At 47.1% G+C, this 21,775-nt stretch overlaps 2 non-coding genes across 2 annotated transcripts; both read right to left on the bottom strand.

Annotated features, from left to right (window-relative positions):
* Positions 1–14,610: 14,610 nt before the first annotated feature.
* Trnay-gua (transfer RNA tyrosine (anticodon GUA)) lies at positions 14,611–14,703 on the bottom strand. Its single transcript has 2 exons — positions 14,667–14,703; positions 14,611–14,646 (listed from the first exon to the last, which is right to left on the bottom strand). It is a non-coding gene; the product is annotated as a tRNA-Tyr (tRNA).
* A 500-nt stretch (positions 14,704–15,203) lies between these two features.
* Positions 15,204–15,295, bottom strand: Trnay-gua (transfer RNA tyrosine (anticodon GUA)). Its single transcript is given in 2 exon segments — positions 15,204–15,239; positions 15,259–15,295. It is a non-coding gene; the product is annotated as a tRNA-Tyr (tRNA).
* Positions 15,296–21,775: the final 6,480 nt, after the last annotated feature.

The raw sequence follows: 21,775 nt of genomic DNA, 5'->3' as shown, positions 1-21,775 counted from the left end.
AGCAAAGTTCATCCTCTCGCAAGTCCGTTCAAAACTCCCGAGGAATATTCCTATATCTTTCCCGACTTGAAAAGGGTTTAGATATTTGTCCATGCGGTATGAATCTATCTCGCTCACTCTCTCAGGAGCCCCTCCACTCGTTTGAGCCAAACGTCTGCTTTCATTCTCAAGTTCGATTCTCCGCAACTCTCTTTCCTTCTCCCGTTCCTCTCTTTCCTTCTCCTGTTTCTCTCTTTCTCTTTCCTTCTCCCGTTCCTCTCTTTCCCTTTCCTCTCTTTTTCTTTCTTGCTCCTCAAACCTTTTGAAAGCGTTTAACGCGGTTTCAATCTCCCCCTTACTGGCTCTTTCCATAATCAGCTTCACAATTTGAGACCTGCCCATTCCTTCCTCAACCTCAATGCTTAGATCCTCACATACAAACAAAAGTTCGTCTTTTAGCATTGTCTTTAACTCCATGACTGCTGTTTTGCTTTGGTCCTGCTCGCTAATAGTTAGGTGATCCCTATAACTCACTCAATACTCATAAAGAGGTGATCTACCTAACCCACACAAAAAACAATCTAGCTTCTGCACTACTTAAGTGTACACACAAAATGAAGCCTGGAAAGTCATAGCAAAGACCAAGCACTCACCACAACGCAGCACCATGTCGCAAGGTCCATCTCACCGCTGCCAACCAGTTGTAAGGAGTGGGGTTCGGCGGGTCTCGTTACGGTAGCTGGCTCTCAGGGAAGAGACGCGTTCTTTCAAGAAGGAACGTGTTTATTTACATGATGAAGTCAGGAGGTGAAAAGAAGAGAGATAACAGCAAAAGTCTTCGGCTTTTATAGCCCCGAGACTGTCACTGCATAAGCACTGGCAAACCGGTGTCAACGTCTCCCGCCAATCCGGTGACCTGTCGTCCTGGCGTCCGGCCTCCCGAAAGGAGGCAAAGAGTCACACAATACACTCGCCACGCCCCGAAGACTCGTAGGTGAGAAGGTCGGCGAGGAGTTTCAGTCCAAAGGGGAAAGGGCCGATGACCTCTGTTTCCACTGCCAGTAATACTTGGAAGAAGTGTTGAATGATGGCTGCCTCGGGTGAAGGCCCCACCTGGGTTGATGGGAGCGTCTTCAACGGCGCAGTCCCACGCTGACCAAAACGCACGACAAAGCGGGTGTGTCGAATTCCGGAAAACACGCAGACCGCTCCCTCTGGCGCAGGTTAATTTTCCCTGCTGCGGTAGCGTAGAAGGCAGATGTGGCTGGGTGTGAAACTCTCCCGCGGTGCTTTCTCACGCAGAGAACAACAAGCCAAAAGGGGGTCTCCGAATTCCGACGTCCTTTTTCTGGGAAATCCGTCGACAGCGACATGTCCGCCCGCCCGGCAAAAGCTCCTACAGGAAGAATCGGCATTCCTGCCTCCGTCTAAGCGCCGATACGGGGGGAGAAGACAGCATTCCGGTAGACAGCTGTACGCTCAATAGCGTCGGCCTCGATGAATTTTTAGGCCAAACGTAACAACGCCATGAGCACTCCAGGCGTGTGTGTACGGGCGTGGTGTGCGGGTGTATATGCGTTTTTAATATTTAGGTGCACGTTAAAGAACCCCAGGTGGTCGAAATTTCCGGAGCCCCTCCACTACGGCGTCCCTCATAATCATATTGTGGTTTTGGCACGTTAAACCCATAATAATAATAATAATAATAATAATAATAATAATAATAATAATAATAATAATAATAATATTATTATTATTATTATTATTATTATTATTATTATTATTATTATTATTATTATTATTATTATTATTATTATTATTATTATATGAAATTACGGTCACTCCCCAATATTTCAATATTTATAGGTCGCACCACGTCGTTACCATAAGTTTATTAGTTTATTATGTATACCTATATCTTTTTTTTCTTCATATTGCGTGGGATTGCAGGCCTTTTCAGAGCCATATTACATAGTATAATGCAAATAATTGGCCACCGTTAACCTCACATAAAAAGATGTGGAGCTCTTTGCCTACACATGGTACTTGCGCCACAGAAACCCAGTATTCATCAGTGTGAACCGACACAATAATGACACGTATGGTCATTTCCTGCAACGGTTCATTCACGTGGTGCATGTTAGGGCTCATGAGAACCCACTTGAGGCAAGAGTAGTGCCTCGGCTGCGGAGTGTTCTTGCGCCTGTTCGGCCGCCTGGCATTCATCGCAGTCTTGCCCAGGAGCTCCTTGAACGTGATCTCTTGCTCAGTCGGTGCTGATACCTTGGACTTGGACACTGCCATGATACGCTTCTCGAATGGATGGATGGATGGATGGATGGATGGATGGATGGATGGACGGACGGACGGACGGACGGACGGACGGACGGACGGACGGACGGACGGACGGACGGATGGATGGATGGATGGATGGATCTTTCGTATTAACTGCACGGTATGCTGCTATACCGACTACATGGTGCTATCGTACTGAGTTTTGCGCGTGCGGCGATCAAGCACTACATCCGACTAAAAGAAAAGTAAATTCTGTAGTAATCTCGTCCAGTGTCTTTAACTAATTAGTTGTCCTCCGTTCATCTCCTTTCATAGTGTCTGGCACGTTAAAGGGACACTAAAGAGAAACAACGAATCGGTTTAGCTCGATAAATTGTGCTCTGAGAACTCTAATTTCGTTAATTTCGCCATCATAGGTTTATTAATAAAAGAGAAAATCAAGTTGAAAGTTTCATTTTAAAATTTCGCGCCGAAATCTCCCCGCGTGACGTCACGGATTTCAAAGTGTATTTATCGTATTTTGGCGCCTTTGGCTCAACAAAATTACCCCAAACTTGGTATATTAAGTTTATGGCCCCTTCAAAGGACAATGTACTTTACTTTCACTGATTAGGAACTACGTAGTCCTTAGTAGGCGCTGTCAAAACATGTGACGTCACGGCGAATGGTGCGGAAACTTCAAGGTGGCCTCGCCACCCACATTTTGTTTTTGCGCGTTTTGTCGTTTACTAAGCGTCTTCTTGCAGCAATCGTGGTGTTTTTGGTATTGTGAAAGGTTACTAATATGAGAAAAATAGTTTTGCTCTATAGTGTCCATTTATACTATTTATAACACTATTTCTTTGCAATCACGCTGATTGAATAAAAAAATATAATAAATGCTGAAACAAAAAAAAAAAAAAGATTCGTGGAGGTGCTGGGTATCGATCCAGTACCTCTCGCATGCTAAGCAAGCGCTCTACCATCTGAGCTACGCCCCCGACGAGGAAGCGTTGAAACTACATACCGTTTTATCCGCAAGCATGCCACACGAATCTGGGTCACATGGAGTGGCAACGGAAGACAACGCCGGCGGCTTAACTGGCTCCGCGACCAACCTTGCCTTGCATTCTAATCAGCCTTCGCCTGGCGCTATAAGCCTTGGAATTAGGAAAGCTGGGCTCTCGTTTGTATTAAAATTCACGTAGTCGGCCCGTTTGTTCTTCCAATTGGGGCCATTCAACTGGCAATACCATCGAAACTGGCCCTTGACAGTCTTTGCATTAGGCTTCAACACTATAGTCGGTGACAGCCTAAGAATAAATATAAGCTCCGCCCACGAGACCGCATTGCTCATATTTTTCATGCCTCCGCGCTACAAACGAAGTAGTTCCTAAACAATGGCAATAATTTTCACGCATATAAACCTTATTTTGCAATACTGCACTGATGTTGAAATGAAGAAAGCAAAGCTAGATAAAATAAATTGTGAAGGCACGGAGTTCAGTGTCAGCATAATATTATATGTGTTGTTTAAATCGCACCCCCCGCCGCGTTCATCTCGGAGTCTATACGAAGAAGTAATGTACATCTCAAAGGCGATGTTTCTGAGCAGTAGCTATTAGGGTATTAAAACAAAGAATGCCAGATTTAACATAAAACTTAAATAAAGGATTCGTTATTTTACGGTTTCACGGAACAAAATAGGGACATTAATCACATTTAATAGGGTCGTTTGTAATTCTTTTGCGAAACTCTCGCCGCCAGTTTTCTTCACTGTCTGCTGTAACTATGGCAACTGTGACTCAAAGCGAAGTATGACGAAGTGGTCTGAGATTGCCTTTGTGAATTTTTACTCTTGTGTTGCCGCAAATACCGCATTTGCGTCTCTAGTCGCCGTGCTTGTCATCGTGTTTGAGGAAAACGTCAAGGCTTCATTTGGCGTCTTGTTTCAACGAAATAAAAGCGTGTAGCACACACGGCGTTTAACTGCGAGGGCCATTGCATGCGTTGCCGTTACGTTCACGCCAAGGAGACGTACGAGGCTAAATTGGCATTGACTAAAAGTTTTACGTGGGATTGTTTCTCGCTTCGACAACTTGCACTGGCACTGCCATTACTCCTAAGCCCTCAAACGTTAAACGACCTGCGTCGCCCCAGTGGGCATTACAGCAGGGGGGCCCATTACAGCAGGGGGCCACCTTCTATATATGTGTGTGTCTTGGCGAAGGTATATATATATATATATATATATATATATATATATATATATTTACGTAGGTTGTGAAGAGGCTGTCATCGGTTGCCGTAAGACAAATAGGAAAAGGATACACGCTTCTCAAAATACAGTTTATTTGCAGAAGGGTTTCTTGAAGGGCCAGTTGGTACATGATGCTGAGGGGAACAGCGCAAAAAACGGGACGGAGAAAGATTGAACACACGACATAGCGCTTGTGTCGTGTGTTCAATCTTTCTCCGTCCAGTTTTTTGCGCTGTTCCCCTCAGTAACAGTTTATTTGTCAACGTTTCGATCGGAGACCAATTTTTATCAAGGCAACTTTTACGAGGCTTCCATGCGCTTCTATAGCACCGTCCTCCGTGCAGGTAGAGCGAAAAAAATAAATAATAAAAAAATGTAGAAATGAAAAACTCAGTAGCCAAAAGACCACACGTATACACTCGGACATGGAAAAAACACGCGCATCCTCGAAGAAAAAAAAAAGGAAAACATATAAATGTCTATATAAATAATCTCGGTGGACGCAACCAGAAAGTACATTCCTTTCGTACATTGTCAAGCCCCACCTCTCCGGCTCCCCCCTCCTCATTTGTTCGTGAAGCATAGTGAGGGGGTGAGGCTTCACAAGAAGGAATATGCGCTTAAAAAGGGTCTATGCACTATAACCTCCCCGAGTTTAATATAAACAAATTATCATTGCGTAATACGTGCACACAATACACGCGATATGCTAAAAAACGCACATTAGACAAGAACAATTCCAAATATGATATCGTGAAGTGTGATGAAATGCCATTAAAAACAAAAGCTTTCTTTTTTTATAATAGTTTTAGCGGCGTCACTTCAGTTACGATCACAATCCATGCAATCGACGTGTCACAGCGAGCGCATTATTTCACGGTTTGTAGACAACGATTACCTCGCACGGCGTTTCTCATTGCAAGGCGTTCGTGCATCGAGCGCGATACTTACGCGACGGGCATTTCAAGCTAGCTCATCATTCGGGGCTGGTGGAACTGAATTCCGTTAAGACGACGCCACTGCGCCAATAGGCACGCGTCACATAACGACACACGCACCGTATGACGACCGCGATTATCTTCCTATAATGCACACACCAGTGCATATTCTCCACACCTGGTTTGTTTACTTTCGCATTGCGTTGCGCTAACGGGTTATGTTGGTCGCTTTCTTTCTCTCACGCTTCGTCCGCACATACGTCACTCATATAGGCACACAGCACGGCGCATATCACAATGGATCACCAAGGTTCCCACGTTGCGAGCTCCAAGTAACACACGCACTTGTGGCAACGCTAATGCCATGGCTTTTGCGGGCGGTAAATCGTACAAAGACGCGCACATTCCGACATCACTTTCAACTCACTGCACACGAATGAACACGACGACCATCGCCGATGTGGTGACCCTCAGGCGATATGCTTGGTGTATCCGAGCGATGGAGGGAACACACGCTGATGTGATCGGGGTTCTGCCCAGAGGACCGGAGCCAGCCAGAGTCCCGGGGAGATGTCGAGGAGAGGAGCCCGGAGCTGTTAACAGTAACGTTTATTTACAGGTAGCGTGTTGCTACATGATGGGGTTAGCATCATGGAAGCTCTCGGAGCTCGTGAGAGCTTGAGAGAACTTGTGAGAGCTCGACGGGAGCGCATCGGCGCTCGCATTTTATGTCCTGGCCTTCCCAGGGTTCCCTGTAGGAAAAAACAATGGAGGCGAGGACAGTCCAATGAAAATTTCCATCTTCACCTCCGCCCCCAAAAGGGGAAGGTGAAACGCCGCCTCCTTCCCAACCCACGAAAGGAGAAAGAGGCACATCCAGTTCGTCCCATGGCGAGGGAAAAACACTGCCCACCGCGCACTACACGGCACAGCACGAAGACGTTGAGTCTTACGTGGAAGTCAATTTCGTAGTCTGTTGCAATGATGGGTATGCAGCGCCAGGCAGACCACGAATTGTGGAAACAGCGGCAACAAGGCGCCACGGGGAACGTGGGAAATGCATCCGCAGACGGTTCCCAGACGCTGGGCCCTTTGTCCAGGGCACCTTGACGACGAAGCAAGCCGCCTCGACGGCCAACAACTCTTCCTAATCTGTCAGTCGGTCAGGCGTGCCCAAAGGGTTTTACGAGGGGCGCAGACAACCTGAGAATAATAGACGAACGACCTTCGTGTTGTCGCCGCTCTTGGGGCATCTCTGGAACCGCTCACCCGGAAGAAATCAGGGTAGTCCTAGCCGCAACGTCTCATGCGTCAAAGCGGCGCCAAGCCAGGCAGGCCGATCATAACAGCCCGTCCACCGTCACAGGAGGTCTCGAAGGGGTTGCAGCACCAAAGCACTCCGCAGAGACCGTAGATCTGCTCCCTTGTAGACGTTGACGCAGGCTGCACCAATCTCTGGACCTGAGCCATGGCCAGCAAACGCCAGAAACGAACCACGCAAGACCAGAGGCACAACAAACATAGAGCACTCAACTGACCTCGAGAAATGCCAGGTTACAGTTCTGGTAAAACTCCCTAGAAATTTACAATTGGTGCGCTCACTCGTGAAAATCAAGAATCAGATAACGAAGCCATAACAAACTCAGACCTACTATGTGCGAAGCAAATCAACAGCCTAACGTTTTGTATCATTTCCCAGAGAGATTCACAGCGTTCAAGGCACGCAGGTGCTACGGGCGAAACAAAACGAAAGGAGGTAGTTAACGAATTACGCCTCTCACAGTAAGTAAAACTCAAAATCAAATTTGCGCGTATGAAAATAAAACAAACAGAGAAACAAAAAACCTACACTACACTGATGCGCATACTAACAAGTGTGTTGCAATTTACACAAGGTTTATACAGAGGCTTTTACCCTCAAGCTACTTCTCTGTTAAAAATCAACTTGCGCAAAACCCTCCACTCGGGTGTTAGGTTTCGCTGAATGTAAGCAAACACTCAGTTCAACAAGTATCTTAATGTCTGCAGTTATCATGAGGAAGAAAATAAAAGTTACAAAAATCGACATATTCCTTGCTCATCTGCAGACACGCGAACATTAAAAGCAAAACAATTCAAAACTGGATACAAGAGAAATTCTTGGTAGCCTTACACTGTCCGAACATTATGCGGATGAAATAAATCAACAAAAGCAAAAACCTACACTACACTGCAAGAACAGAAGGTTTAAACAGAGGCTTTTTACCTTCAGCCTACTTTTCTGTTAAGATAAACTTGCGCGTAAAACATAAAACAAACAGAGGAACAAAACCTACACTTCACTGCAAGAACAGAAGGTTTAAACAAAGGCTTTTACCTTCAGCCTACTTCTCTGTTAAAATCAGCGCAAAACCCTCTACTCGGGTGCTAGCTTTTGCAAAATGTAAGCAAACAAGCAGTTTAGCAAATATCTCAATGTCTGCAGTTAAGATGAGGAGGAAAATAAAACTTTCAAAAATCGACACCGTCCTTGCTCATCGGCAGACATGCAAACGTTAGACAGCTAAACAAAACAATAATAAAACTGGATACAAGACAAATTCTTAGTATCCTTCGTGACACTGCGTAATTTAATGCGGCACCCTTTCAGACGTGCTCTGGGGGGACGCGCATACCACAGTTGCCGATGGGCCAGATCGCGACGGAGGGACAAAAAGCCAACCTGTCCGAAGCACACAGTGGCGGTGACCTTTGTTCCGCGGGCCCCGAACTCCGACAAAGACGCACCCGGACGCCTAAGCTTCCTCATTGTGAGCCTTCCAGAGCAGCGGTCACCCTCTCGCAAACCTAGGGGAGGACCTTTGTCGTTACAGTCGTTACAGTCGCGTACGCACCACCTCGCTTTGCTCCACCGTTTAGCCTTCACCAAAGATGAAGAAACCAGGCGACCACTTCGGCGTCTCTTTTTCCTGGCCCTCGCGACACGCTTCATGCCTAATCTCGATTTGTGCGAGACCCGCAACTTTTGGCTTTTAGAGAACTTATTAGGGGTTTCCAGCCTCCGCTCAAGGCAACTTGGACCTTTCCCCTTTTTCCGAAGTTTTCGCTGGCGCCTTTTTCTTTCAGGGCGGCACGGAACGCTCCCCGACTCGGCAATAATACTCGGAAGTACATTGCTCAAAACTCCAGGCGGCTCAACTGGCTTATCCTCGGCGTTATTTCTAGCTGTCTGCTCTTCAGAAACAACGCTACAATCGACACTTGCTAAACCAGCCGGCTCGCCATCAGATGTCTCTCCTTGATGAGAGTCATCACCTCGCGCTAATCTAAGCGCTTCATCACCTCGCGCTATGTTGAGCGCCTCTCCCTCTCGTGGTAAGCTAAGCGCCTCATCATCTGAACTTTTACAGTCTGCTTCATTAGCGCTTTCTGCTTTCGGAACCTCATGAGCAGACTCACAGGCCATCGGATCCGTCATAGCTGCCGCCGATTCGTCACCAAAACAAAGGCCTTTCGAAAGCATATCCACATCATTCTGAGAGGGATAATGCTCGGGCAGGTTTTGGGACACCAAAGTTTCCGGGGCGAGCAGTCTGAACGGTCCCTCACTCTCAACGCGGGCTAATGGCAAACACACACTTTCATTTTCAACTACTTGCCATGCACACGGGCGTTCCCCTGTGGTCACCTCATTTGTCAAAGGGTACGGATGTACACTATCAAACGTTGCGGCAGAGTCCCGCGGTACGTTTTCCTTAACTAATTCCTGAATGGGGGGTTTCAATTGTTCCAGATCATTGTCGCTGCTGTCCCGAAAACAGAGAACATTCCTAGGCTTGCGGCAGCCGATTGCGATGTGACCTAGCTCTTTGCAACGGTGGCATACAACCGGCTTCCTAGCCTTAAACGCGTTTTCTTTCTTTCGATCTTCTGAGTGGCTCACTGTAGACGTGGACTTAGCAGGACTGCCTTTCTTTTTCTTATCTGAGGGTGCTATCTCGTTATTCGGGTTACTTGATGCCTGATAAAGTGCTAAAGCCAATCGCCTTTTCTCATTTATCCTGTCTTCTTCAGCCCATCTTTTGTTCTTCTCAACTTCCTCCCAGCACTCCTCAATTTCATCATCCTCCGCACCGCATTCCTGAATAGCCCTAATCAGCTGTGACTCTCTCCCTTCTCTCCCAACCTTAATTCCCAGCTCTTCACACAGTAGTAAGAGGTCTGGTCTCTCTAGCTTCTTTACCAACTCCATGGTCTTCACGAGTGAGGACTTTCTACCCGCCGTGACGTTAGGTAGCGAACAAGCGAAGCCTAGACGCACGGTAAAAACACTGCCAGTTTTAGAACATGAAAACTAAAATGGTGAATAGCTGTGACGTATGGTAGCGGTACAACGAAGCCTATACGCACAGAAGATTACACACAGATTTAGAAAACTTCAAAAGCTAAAACCTGGCAAAACTCAAAGAAAGTCAAGCACTCACCATATCGTTGAGGCCCGAGTCAAGCATGGGTCATCCCGTTGCTGCTAACCAGTTGATGTGTTCCAGCTGTCAGCAGCATCCCACCGCTGCCACCAGTTGATGTGATCGGGGTTCTGCCCAGAGGACCGGAGCCAGCCAGAGTCCCGGGGAGATGTCGAGGAGAGGAGCCCGGAGCTGTTAACAGTAACGTTTATTTACAGGTAGCGTGTTGCTACATGATGGGGTTAGCATCATGGAAGCTCTCGGAGCTCGTGAGAGCTTGAGAGAACTTGTGAGAGCTGGACGGGAGCGCATCGGCGCTCGCATTTTATGTCCTGGCCTTCCCAGGGTTCCCTGTAGGAAAAAACAATGGAGGCGAGGACAGTCCAATGAAAATTTCCATCTTCACCTCCGCCCCCAAAAGGGGAAGGTGAAACGCCGCCTCCTTCCCAACCCACGAAAGGAGAAAGAGGCACATCCAGTTCGTCCCATGGCGAGGGAAAAACACTGCCCACCGCGCACTACACGGCACAGCACGAAGACGTTGAGTCTTACGTGGAAGTCAATTTCGTAGTCTGTTGCAATGATGGGTATGCAGCGCCAGGCAGACCACGAATTGTGGAAACAGCGGCAACAAGGCGCCACGGGGAACGTGGGAAATGCATCCGCAGACGGTTCCCAGACGCTGGGCCCTTTGTCCGGGGCACCTTGACGACGAAGCAAGCCGCCTCGACGGCCAACAACTCTTCCTAATCTGTCAGTCGGTCAGGCGTGCCCAAAGGGTTTTACGAGGGGCGCAGACAACCTGAGAATAATAGACGAACGACCTTCGTGTTGTCGCCGCTCTTGGGGCATCTCTGGAACCGCTGACCCGGAAGAAATCAGGGTAGTCCTAGCCGCAACGTCTCATGCGTCAAAGCGGCGCCAAGCCAGGCAGGCCGATCATAACAACGCCGTGTTGCGCTTTGACGCTGCCGAAACGACGTAACGCGCCAAAGCGTTGTACTCCGAACTGCTGCCACTTCGGTGCACTTCAAACGCGGCACAGTCACAAGCTTCTACTGCATCGGATGACAACCGGCGAGGATGATGCTGGGTACGTGCGGATAACAGTAGGAATTATCTTCTTCTGGAAGAAACAAACACCGCAGGAAATTGGAATTGACGGATCTCAGTCTCGGTGCAGCGGTACCTCGTCTCTCGTCGCAAACGGCGCCATGTTGCATTTTTCATTGGTTCGTCTTAACCATTACGTCATGGTAAAGACCGGCCGTAGTTGGACGCGCATAATACAAATGGACAGCGGTACAGTTTACTTTTTATTCTTAGCTTGTCACCGACTATACAATCAATTAATACGAGGAGGGACAACCTGTACATGACGCACTGTATAGCTTCACAAGGGAAGGAACTCGGCCTTGTTGGTAATACATGGTACGAATTTTTTTAGCGCATAACCAAGACAAGGAAAGAAAAAGCAGGGACACAAGATAGTATACACGTGTTGCGTCCCTCCTTTTTCGTCCTTGTGGTGCTTATGGGCTAAAACATTTGCTGTATATAGCAAGTGCGCCGCTATCCAATACGAGATCATTTGCGTACAGTAGTGGACAAAAGATTGTTTAGTTAGTTAGTTAGTTAGTTAGTTAGTTAGTTAGTTAGTTAGTTAGTTAGTTAGTTAGTTAGTTAGTTAGTTAGTTAGTTAGTTAGTTAGTTAGTTAGTTAAGTTAAATGGTTGAGTGGCATAATTTTTTCGGTGATTCCTATCAAGTGGTATAGACCAGTGTGCCATCACTGACGACGACTATAGCCCCCGTAAATTTACTCTGCAAAGCCGCGACTTGACACGAACGTAGAGACTCTAACTTCAACATTACGCAGCGCGAAGAGACGACAACACAGTAAACAGAAGGCACAAGAACTGCCTTATTCAACATGCGTGATGTGATAGCTTCAGTTCCGTGCTTAAGCCAATAAAGAGAATTATGAGTCGACGATAACGTAGGTGGAGATGCGGCCCTAATTCAGCATCAAACCGGTGCACATAAAAATTTAGTTTTTTCATGTATTGTAGTATGGCATTATGTAACAATCCACAAAAACCGCCAAGTCAGTTTAGGAAGAAAGTAGAGCCTTTTCGGTCAGTATCAAATTCTTCCGTTGATCCGGAGACGGGACTAACTTCGCAAAGCAAAGTACTACAAGGCCAATAATGAACTGATTTAGTTGAGAATGGAAGTTCGTACAAAATTATTTAATGCCATCAAGCTGCACCCATGACTTGCAAATGCGATGACTGTTAGTTGATATACCATATATCATAAAGTTCTTTCTAATGCGCATGACGTATGCAGCAGCAAAAGTTGAGTAAAGGCGTGTGGTTAACTACATGTGACTTCATCAAGAAAGTGCCTAAAAAGCGTTCCCGAAATATTGCAGGGGTTCGCATAGAATTACCTGTAATCTTTGGCTCGGGTGACTCTGTTTGCATTGCGTGGTGCACCGAGTCCATGTGGCATTGTTCCTGCAAAAAATACGCAAAGATTTGCCAATAATTCACCGATACCCGCAATGCTGGCAAAGTGTTTGGTTATATTCACACTGAGGTCATGCGCACCGTAGGCGTTTATTGGTGCACGTTTCAAAGGTTTCATTAATGCGAAAGCCTTAGATGCCTCATCAAACGCTAAAATTGACTGTCGGTGGCGCCACCGTCCTTCGCGTTGGTATCCACACGACTGATACAACAAATAATCATAGCCAGATGACGTCATCATATGACGCCATCACAGGTCACCTTATGACGTCGTAGATCGCCACAATTTATTACGTCATCATGACGTCACTATTACGTCACATAACGACGTATCAAATAACATCTTCGGTTGGTCAAAGGTGTTCCGATCACGGAGGCAATGCAAAACCAGGTGAGGTGCAGAAAGCTTTCAATGCCTCCGATCTTGGAGGCAGTGCAAAACCGCGTTAGGTGCAGGAAGCTGTCGGCGGGGGCTAGGAAGGATCAATACATCGACTGAGAAGGAGAAGGCTTCCGCCTTTAAGCTGTCTTAGGTGAAGCCATTAAGGACCCCGCGAGCTTTTACGGCGTTTCTGTACTGCAAAGGTGCAGCAATACAGAAAGCGAGGCTCGTTGAGTGCAGATCTGAGGTCAAAACATAATTTCATTTCGACTTCCTGCAGTATACCTGAAATATTCGATCATGGGGTTTAAACGTTTAGACTACTAAACTTCAGTTCATATATCGCAGCAAAGCCTCTTCGTTGTTAAACCATCTTAGAACACACAAGTTCTAGTCTGAATTAGTACAGTCTAAGCCAATACGGAAATTACACCACGACACAGGACATCGCGTTATAATCACGGCTACTACAGTTGAACCTCCGTATCACCGCCCCTTTCCTGGTATTGTATCCTTAATTTCATCTGTGTTTATCAAAGGGTAGCTCTCAGCTTGGAGACGACTGCTGTGAATGAGGCGTTTTCGCTTTGACAAACATTGCATGTGTCTTGTGCGCTGTTTCAATGTGCTCTACATCCTAGGGAGTTGCTGCAAGTGGGCACGTGACATGTACCCTTATTAATTGTGTGGGATCGCCGAGTCAGCCGTGAAAAAGTGGTTAAATTTATACAAGTCTAGATTTTAGACCACTCAAAAGACTTAATCATATCTGCCGAGATTTCAACAAAAGAAACAATTCTGAGACCAGTGCTCATGTGCCGAACAGACGTCCCTGTGGCCAACAGCGCTTTTGTTCTTAAACAGTACCGCTGTGGATCATTCAGGTTCGTCATGTGATGTCCACGAGTCTCTCCGTGTTGACGGTTGAGCCAATCGGGAAAGGCATAGCCACCCCGCTGGCCAATTAGAAAAGACATGATGAAAGCGGCAATACTGTGGCACCGGCGTCCAGATTTCTACAACCATTCAGTATAATTTAAAAAGCAGTTGCACCGCATGAGGCGTCTTTTTGTCCTACAACAGCAATCATAATCTATCTCGCAAGCCTTTCCTCAACGGCTTGCGCATGGTACTTTCAAGTCACGAAAGTCCTCCGAGTTGTCTTCGCGACATAGCATTCCTAAAGAGGGAAGTGGCGAGGGAGGCTAGTTTTCGAGAAAGCAAACGCAGGCAAGACAGTGGACGGTTATCCTTGCGATACAATAACAATCCGTCTTGCGCTGCTACTGTCTTCAGTTTAGTGAAGGGTTCCAGCAGGTTTCAAACACGAGCACAGGAAAGGAAACACACAGGACAAGGCTGGGCGCAGAGGACAGCCTTGTCCTGCATGTGTGTTTCCTTTCTTGTGCTCGTGTTTGAAACCTGCTGCAGCCCTTCACTACTCATCATATGTACCCAGAAAACCACGCTGCTAAACTGCTTGTCTTAAAAAAAAGGCGTCTTTTGACTCTTCTTTACTACACGTGTGACTCGCACATGTATCTCTCCTTAGATGGTCACGCTGACTCCCTTTGGGAAAGTCTTGCTTCCCACGACTCTCCGAAAGAGTCAACGTGACTCCCTAAAGAGAGTTATACATGTGAGAGTCAGATGTGTAGCGAAAAAGAGTCAAAAGACAGCTTTTTTTTTTTCTTAGAGTGTTGACGTTGTGCTCGAGATGCCGTTCGGAACACATCATAAGTAAAGCCCAGACACATAAAAAAAAGAACTTTTCTACTAATAGAAGACAAAAAGAGCAGTCCGTCGAGCCGGATTCGAAGCAGCGACCTATGGATGTCCGCATCGAGTGAAACCTCTACAGTCCACCGCTCTACCAACTGAGCTATCGACGGAGCGGTAAATGCATCGATGTCAACTTGATAGGGCCATAAAACCAGACAAAAGTGAGAGATGCTGGGGGGTTGGGGGGGGGGGGGGGGGGGCTTATTGCGCCTGCGCGCAGTATGCCCAGGCAACTTGTGTCCCTGTTATGAGTTAAGAAGCGCATATAAGTTTACGCAGATTAGAAACGTTTCTAAAGGGCTTTCGTGGAATAGAGCCTCCAGAAATACTCCTAAGGCACGTGTGACATTACACAAGGAAAAAAAAAAAAACAGGTTATACTGGTGAGCACAAAACGTATTGCACACCATTTTTTGTATGCACTGCAATATTTCTGGCATTTTTCACAAATATTTCCACACGAAAAAGTTTTCCGCCGCCTTACCAGAGTAATTGAAATCTTCACGGTTATTTCAAGTCCTACGCTACCTTCAATCTTAGCAAGCCGATACAAAATCAGCAAACAGTAAAGTTAATTTTCAACCGGTATTCCGAGAAAAAAAAAAAGAAGTCCGTCGAGCCGGATTCGAACCAGCGACCTATGGATGTCAGCGTCGGGTATTCCTCTACAGTCCACCGCTCTACCAACTGAGCTATCGACGGAACGCGAACGCGGCTACTAACGACTTGCCTGCGCCGTGCATTCACGCAATTCGCGACCCAGTTGCGTAGGCCGAATCTTGTCTTTGCAACAGCTGTGCATTTCTGTATTGTGTCTAAGGCACGCTACAATACATTATCATGAGACATGCCTCAGTGCGCAAACTACGCCGATTCCAGAAAGCATCCGCGTCAGCTATAGCACCGCGCAGTTCAGTACGAAGTCGTAGGTTCGGCTCCCAACTAGGTCAAATCGCATTCCACCGTAGCAAGACACGTAAATACAGTTTTGGTGTTCCCTTATCAAAGAACACCACGGAACCAAAAATTAATCTCTCCAATACACTTCCCTCCCCCACCCCCCCGCCATAGCCCATTGCACCACGCCGATAGTCGCGGAAAATGTCAACGATTAAATTTCACAATGCTCACATCTGACATTTTTTAACTGTGATAAGTCAGTAGGAGTAAAAATAAACAGATACTTAAAACTTGTTTATGTTACGCAGAAAAACGCTAAGCCAAAGGCTGCAAACAGAAAAATGCAACTTCTGAAGTTCTTTTCACAAAAAAAAGTCACAGTTTCGCCGCAACGGCGAAGCAATGAATGCGATAGCAATAAATTGTAATATAACACGAAGAACGGAAAGCAGCTCGAAACTGCCAGCGCGTCGCTCGAGCCCAAAGGACGCACGAAAAGAACGCACACAGGACGAGCGCGAACTAATGCTTCACAGCTCGACACTTGAAGCGCACTGCTCAAACATAAAGCAGGACGCACGAAACGAACGAACAGGTACACACAAGACGAGCGCGAACTAATTGTCACAGTTGTTACTTATTTCTGTTTGAACAGCGCGCTCCTTTCGCAAACGCGGCCGCTGCAGCGAGCGAAGCGAAGCACCCCACCGGCCGCCCCTTCTTTCCTCGAGATAAGCGCACGAAAGCGACCACGCCCTGTAGAGCGAAGAGCAACGGCGTTCGCAGGAGCGGGGCGGCGATCTTTAAAGCGCGCCACACGCGCGCACGTCGCGCCATCTATGTGGCCACTAAGAAAGCATGCTGAATTACATGTTGTATATAAATAGCTCGCCGTTAGCAAGCTAAAAGACGGTGCTGTCGTGGCATAACGTCTAACGCGGCGGGCTGCAAAGCGAGAGGTCGCCCGTTCGATTCCGCGCGTCGGAAAGAATTTCTGAATTATTTTTCTTTATGGCTTTTCTATATATATATACATACATATACGGTGAATGACGGCGACGGGGACGGATATTTTCCAGCTGAGACTGTCCATATAATTGCTATCGCAATAAAAAGCACTCCGTCGAGCCGGATTCGAAACAGCGACCAATGGATGTCCGCTTCGGGTGAGAACCTCTACAGTCCACCGCTCCACTAACTGAGCTATCGACGGAACAAGACACGCCGCGCATATCTGTTTGTTTGTCTTGAATGCGGCCTACGCACGCTATGTGACCCATGTACGAGGCTAGGCGTGCCTGGCATGCATTATGCGGAGCGGCCGTTTGTGCTCTTCAGTCCTAGCCAAGGAGTGATCGCGCTGTCTCTGTTTCGTTGTTCTATATTTTTTTACCGCCATTTCTACTGGCACACCTTCTACTAGCTGTCACATCATTTCATGAAGACAGTGCTTCTTTCGCGTTTGAACGCGCTTCCGCATCTTGTATTTCGTACAATATGCTGCAAACAATAGTCCCAGCATTAGAGGGTGTACAACAACAGCAACAACAAAAAATACACAAGAAGAAGGAAAGAAAATATAAATTCGCAACACGGGTGAGGTTTATGTTAATGAATTCCCCTATGCGGCTGCTCGCGGGACAAATGAATATTTATATAAATCAGTTCTTGGAAATACAGGTTACATGAGATTGACTGTGTTTGTGACGAGAGACTCTGCCGAGGTGCTTCTCCAAGTAGTCGTGAGGTTTATACCCAGCTTATGAAAGTAAACAGAGGCTAAAAAATTCAAACGTGTCGTTTACCTTCTTTAAAATAGTGGTTCTCATTCGGCCAACTGAATCAAGGCGTTCGAAACTTTTGTAAACGTTTCAACCGACGCCAACTAAGCAAACCGTACGTAAAATAGACTCCGGCCTTACATTCAACGCACCCCGACACATATAAGTTACAGCGCTCAATGAAAACACCACTTGACTCGTATGGCTCCTACAGAATCACCTTGTAAGGTAATCTGGCACCTTGAATGAAAGTCCGCACATTGATATACAAACCCATATGACTCTATGTAGGACTATCTAATGCAGAACGTCTGCGTGTGAATTCGCGGTGATAAGGCTGAGTAACAAATTTCAGTGCCTGTAAGGCTTAACGGGCATACGCGTATCATCAGGGCCTACCATGAATCGGACAGCGACAAAAGATCAGTTACAGTGCCATATATAGCTGATAACGATACCTTGTTTCTACACTGCATTTGTGTATACAGTAAAACCTCGGTGATACGATCATGGCTCGTACGAATTTCGGGGTGATACAAATTTTTGTGTGGTCCCGGCCAAGGCCCATTAGCCTGCAATGATTTGGAGTACGGTTGTTGCGAACCCATTTGCAGCCTGCGACGTTTGATACGAACGTACGCTAGAGCACAGGTGCGAACAGGTGCTGCCCGCGCTGTCGGGGAAGGCGCGGCAGTCGCCCGCTGGCAGGGGCGGATCCAGGCGCTTGCTTTGGGGGGGGGCGGTTGGTTGTTGGGGAGGGGGGGAGAGGGGGGAGGGGGGCGTTGCCCAACTTTAAAACTTCACGTTAGTAACCAAATGTATACATCTCATTTTCCACGGAGTTAAGCACGCAAGCAGCCGTTTCGGCATTAACGTTTGTTTTTAATGCCCCCGATACCTTTAAACGAATCTGCCGTGCGGGCGATAAAAAAACGACAAAAGAAACAACGAAAATTGTGCGTCTTAAAACAAAAGATATTCAGCTGGATGTAGTTTACATGTAGCCACCAACTTACGATAATGTTTACATCGTTTAGACCGGCTGGTATAATAACAGCCGGTTGAAACAGCATGGACAACCACCAGGCAAAAATAATTAATTACTCACACTTAGCTGATCATTGCAAAAGTGTCAAATTTGTGAGCCAGTTTGGCCTGATTCAAAGATGTTCTTTGCTTACAGAAACAAAATTGCACGTAATATAACAGAAGCCTTACATATCAGGAGACGTTCAGATAACTGCGTAAGCGAGCCGTAAAGCTTACTAACGAAGAATTTTCCCGTGGCAGTGTCACGTGATGATTTTGTGGTTTTTGTAGACAAAATACTTTATTTTGCAAATTGGTTGTACAATGTGATACCTTTTTTTTTGTATGGCCTTGCTCACGTGCGCTACTAGAGTTTGCATATTCATGTAACTGCCTTTCCGCAGTAAACTGAGCAACGAGTCGGCGCTTGTCTGGTCCCTTGCATTCCATTCTCGTTCATTGTCTTGGGTTGGCGCTGCCACTTAATGAATGAACAGTATTGGTTTGATGAAGAAGAAAACGCATATTTCCGCTAAACATTGGGGAACACGTATCAGTGTTGTTGGTAAGAGGAGGGTGAAAGAGGGAAGGGCAGGCCACCTGCTCGATAAATGAGTATTCCCACAACGGCGAGCTCTAGTATTCCTTGAACGTAGTTTCGGAGTAAGCCTCCCTTTGTTACCCCGCCCCCTCCTCCCCATTGCCTTTTTTTCTGGCCGGTCGTGTTGCCAGAAAATGCCCTTTCTATCTCCGCAGCCTAAGGACGGTCAAACGGAGCTTTCGGAGTCGCGCTCGATTATACCCCGCGCACGTGCTCTCGGAGGCTTGCTCGGTACTTCGGCGAATATAATTCACAGCACCACTGCCTGCCTTCCTTCTTTTTTTTTTTTTTTTTGGACCAGCCGCTGAAGGTTGATTAAAAGGTAACTTGTTCTGCACGCTTTGTGGGACCACGGCCGGGCTAGACTGCACGTGCGCGCTCAAGCGCGCACGTGCAGTCTAGCCCGGCCGTGGTGGGACGAAAGATGCCAGTTTGAATGACACAGAACAGACTCCTGTCTCTGAGAAAAAGATGGGAGAATTTGAAGACCCCTCGCTTTGCTGAAGAGCTGATGGCCCTGGGAGTGGGGAGGAAACTTTAGCTCGCTTCCATAAAGGCAGCAGTTGCTTTAGCAAAATAGTTGAGGCTTGTGCTCGTCGGTGCCTATTTGAAAGATGCAGGACGCAGAAGAAATCTTTTCTAGAAAGCCTGTTTCGCTCTTAACAAAAGCGCTGGGCTGTGTGAGGGGTGCTTCCCTAGTCTCGGATTGGGATGGACACAGCGACCACCTGAAAAAATTCTACGTTCTGAAAAATGGCCTTCGGTGAGGTGAAAAGCGGGGGGGGGGGGGGGGTTGGGTTGGCTTATAGCTTTGGGGGGGGCGATCGCCCAATCGCCCCCCCCCCCCCCCTGGATCCGCCACTGCCCGCTGGCGCGGGTATGCGCGACCATCGTTGGCGCGTCGTTGCCTCCGAGATTAGTGCGTGCGAATTTTGGAGGCCTTTATGCGCCTTCGCGTTTATATTACAGATGACGTTGACGTCGCGCTTTTTTTAGACGTGCTGACGCGTGCTCCTGTGCTCGAGGCAGCAGCGACGTCAATGCAAGCCATGTCCCCGCAATATATTAGACGTTCTATGAAACAAGACTGAAACTTGCGCAGCGGGTCCGTCATCAAGTCCCATGAAACGTGGACGAAGACCCCAAGAGACGAAGCGGACGGTCGATCTTGGTGAAGGAGCTTGGCCTCTATCGTGTGCAAAGCGCTACCAGTACTTTGTTGTCATGCAGAAAAGCGTAGAAAGATTAGTAAGGGGCTACTAGCGGTCACGGGGCAAAAGACATCTGGTTCATTAATTACACACGCGCGCATGCACCGTATATTTACGAGTACAAGTATGATCGTTGACGTCTAAAAACTTTACTGGCAATCATTCAGAGCTGTTTATGACGTCGCTGCAGCCCTGAGAAACACTAAATCAAAGCGTATGCCAACTTTCTTTTGTCGCATATTAATTTTCCATGTTTTCTGGTGATACAAATTTCGGGTGATACGAATATTTTGGGTAACCCTGTGAGATTCGTATCACCGAGGTTTTACTGTATATCATAACGCAACGGGCTTAATACGAAACCGTGAGGCACTGGCACCTCTCTGCATGGACAGAAGGTAAGAAGTGATGTTTAATTACCCTGATGGTCATTTGGGTAACTCTGGAAGAAATCCCACATATTTTTTCGGAAGGCATAACCTAATATGCAAAGCAATGCTTTGTGGTCTACGGTATCAAATCCATTTTTGAACTAAAAAACCGCTATGGCGAATTTATTATACATACACAGCAAAGCTATGTCTGTTATGTGTGCGTCTGCGCGGTGTGTGTATGTGCGTGTGCGCACGTGTTTGTGTGAGTCCATGTGTACGCCTGCGTGTGCGTGGGTTTGTGCATGTGTATGTTCGTGTGGGCACGTATGCGTGTTTGTGTGTGCGCCTGCGTGCGTTTGTATGTGTGTCTGTATAGCGCGTCTGTATGTATGTGCGTACGTGTCTCTATCGCGTGTGTATATATTTATGTGCCTGCGTATCTGTATAGCCGCGTGTGTATGTGCGTGCGTGTTTTTATCGCGCGTGTATGTATGTGCGTGCGTGTCTGTATCGTGTGTGTGTGTGCGCGCGTGTCTGTATCGCGTGTCCATGCGCGCGTGTTCTATGTACGTGCGTATATGTCTGACAGCGGCATTGGTGCAAAAAGGCTTCGGGCACACTCATTTCGGCAAAAGCGGCGTCCGAGGAGGTTGGCTCATGGACACTAGGCGCGCGCGCTCGTTAATTTTTTGTTTTTCATGAGCCCACCAAAAAAGGAAACGAAACAGGAGCATCATGGGAAATGTGACACGAACGCGAGGAGCAAGCGGCTTCAGAGGAGGTTGGCTTGTGGACGCTAGGCGTGCTGTCTCCTATTTTTAGTTCCCTCATTGATAGGCGGCAGAGTCTATTTGCAACAGCTCGGGGTCACGTGACCAAAGTTGCACCGTCACATATGACGTCATTGCTTAAAGCGATCGGCTTGAACTGGCTATGTCTTATTATGATTACATCTTGTCAAGTGACTCTGAGGTCACCTTTATAAAAAAAAAAAAAAAAAACGGAAGGCGCGTTTTGTTGCCGTCATGGTAAAACTCTCTATTAGAGAGTTTTAGTGCGGGGAATCCATAACCATTGGAGAATATGAAAGAGCGCACATGTAAGCAAGCCGCATGGGGGCCCAGGTACTAAAACTCTCTGCTTGAGAGTTTTAGCGCCGTGTGTCCGTAGCTTTTTTTACGTAACAGCGTTGTGTATGTGAGGATGTCATGTTTTGCATACAGAGCGCGTTCATGCGCACTACACAAAACGTGGTGTTCTTGAGTACGTAAAGTTGCTACTATGCT

This window comes from Rhipicephalus sanguineus, chromosome 1 (assembly GCF_013339695.2).
Source record: "Rhipicephalus sanguineus isolate Rsan-2018 chromosome 1, BIME_Rsan_1.4, whole genome shotgun sequence".
NCBI classification, from domain to species: domain Eukaryota; kingdom Metazoa; phylum Arthropoda; class Arachnida; order Ixodida; family Ixodidae; genus Rhipicephalus; species Rhipicephalus sanguineus.
The sequence above is the reverse complement of the archived record's forward strand: the minus strand, read 5'-3'. Positions and strand labels throughout refer to the sequence as shown.